Source organism: Rutidosis leptorrhynchoides, chromosome 8 (assembly GCF_046630445.1).
Source record: "Rutidosis leptorrhynchoides isolate AG116_Rl617_1_P2 chromosome 8, CSIRO_AGI_Rlap_v1, whole genome shotgun sequence".
Classification (NCBI taxonomy): domain Eukaryota; kingdom Viridiplantae; phylum Streptophyta; class Magnoliopsida; order Asterales; family Asteraceae; genus Rutidosis; species Rutidosis leptorrhynchoides.
In genome coordinates this window covers 233,237,899-233,240,436 of record NC_092340.1, presented here as the reverse complement: position 1 = coordinate 233,240,436, position 2,538 = coordinate 233,237,899, and positions in this window count along the sequence as shown.

Below are 2,538 nucleotides of genomic sequence, written 5' to 3'. Positions count from 1 at the left end.
AACAAAATTGTTCAAACTCATTAATATAATTATGGTATTAATTTATTTTGAGTTATGTTCCTATTTTGCATATTTTATCCATGAATAAGTAATTATTCTAAATTCCGTAGTCGATCACATTCGTGGGAACAAGTGTGAGGTTTAGACTATTATGAACTTGGATTGGTATACATTCACGGACTGAATGTGAGGCAAGGTTGCTACCAAGGTTCATAGATATTTGTGGGATGCAAATATTGGAAGACCCGCCCTCAAAATTTGCTAAATGGACCCTTTGTGGTTGATCACATGTAATCTTGAGTAAAGACGAATATCATTGTATCCTCTGACCTGAGATACATATTGGGTTCAGATATTTACCAAGTATTGTGCCTTGATTCTTTCCTTCGCTATTCTGAAATATGGTAGTTCAAAAAGAAGAGCTCAGGTACAATGCAAGGTACATATTTAGGACGTATGTAGTCAAGATGGAATTTGTCCCTCTTATTCGTTGAGAGTCAGATGTCTAAGGCCTGATAAAGTTAAATCTAGAAGAGAGTGATCACTCCGTGTCTCTTGGATTTAACATGACATCTAGGACGAAAGGAAATAATGAAAGATTCACCTATTCATATTCGAGATGGGAACTCAAAAGGGATGATGTTATTGAATGGCACAAAGTCATAACATGTTGGGGGTGATGGACGGTCATGAGGTAGTATCCATCACTTGCATTAATTTCTTATGTTTCTCGTGCAAGTGGGAGATTGAAGGTATTTCGTATGCCCGAGAGACATATTAAATTAATGTGGCTAATATGTTATGATCCAAGTCGGGTCATACCCAATAACAAGCTTACCGACACCTTAAACGTATTTGATTTTAACTATTGGATCATTATACAAATACGCGACACTTGGATTTTAGAAAAATCAGGTTTCTAAAATATTATCACTTGAGATAAATTGTTTGGACAATTTATATATTAAGTATTTAATTATTTATAAGTATAAATAATTATGTTAAGTTATACTTTATAAATTGGTTTATAAAGTACAAGTAACCAATATATATAAAATGGACTTTTATAACAAGTTTTTATAAATTATAACAAGTTTTTTTAAATAATACTTGTTATTTAAAAGGCAAATGTATGCAGATTTTGAGGACTCCTAGGACCTTCCTATGCTTGCTTGGTTACTTGTAACAAGATATTCCTTAAGGCATATTTGAATCTCTTTAACCAAGGGTTTTTGCTTGACTCAAGACTTACACTTAACTAGCAATATACACACAAAACTGCAACACTTTTCTGCTGGAAAATCCAGCTGCTGGCCGTGGCTGCTTGGGGCAAGAAGAAGAGGTTCTCTTGCTTGTTTTGCTAGTTGATTAAGTGTGAAAGTCCTAACTAAATTAAGGGTGGTGTTGGTGCACAAAAGGCTTGGGGTATTACACAGTTGAGGCTTCAAGTTAGAAGCTCATTTTGCATCATTTCCTTCTACATTTTTGCTGTCCAAAATTCAGCCCTCTACTATCATAGAGGAGGTATAAACACTCTTCTAATCTTGTTATATTTGTAAGCATATGATTCATGACTTGATATTAATGTGGAATTTAACATAATGGCTTTACAAATACACTTGTTCTATTAATGCTTCCGCTTGTATTAACTATCTTAAAATTGGTTTTATGATTGTGTAAACTAAATGAACATGTTGTTTTGAAACTCATTAAATTCCAACAATGGTATCTAGAGCCGAAGTCTATGGATTATGCTTCTTTTATGGTCTTTAAACCCACTATATTTGCATTCCATGCACATGCATGAATATGGAATGTAAAAATGTTTGGGTTTGGGTGGGTTTGATATGGTGGCTGAATTCTTGGAGGTTCCACGAGGGTTTGGAACTTGCAAATTGGTCATATTTGTTGTATGTAGTTGTTCACAATCAATGCCTTAACCTTATGATTGAATGCATGTGTGTTTGAATGATTTGTATTATTCATTTGGTATGTAATAATTAATTCATTCATTTGGTTATAATATTCATTCATGTAATTTATGTAATTTATTTTATATTTGGCATGTAAAATAGATTAGGTTGTATTTTCATTTTCTAGACAAAATGTATTAGGATATATTTTGTAACAAGATGAAGATGCATGAAGATCACAAGGAAGAACACAAGAAGCATGTGGATGCAAGGTTAAGTGGGAGGTTAAAACCTCTTACTTTGTGTTTCACCCATTGATCGGTGGCATTTTGTTTTCGGCTAAACAAAATGTCTACCAAAAGGCTTGATTGTGAACATTTGTTTTGCATGCGTGGTTGTTTTAATTTCTTGTATGATTGTGGATTGTGTATGTTACTACAACAAGTTATCACACAAGTTAACAACAAGCAAAACTACAATTTAATTGGTTTAATTATTAACAACATGAAATTTACCAAACTACAATTTAATCGGTTAAATTGAAATGGCTAAAAGAACATTAATAAACGGTTATTAAGAACATGATAAGGATCATATATATAAAATGGTTTATATCAAGCAACTG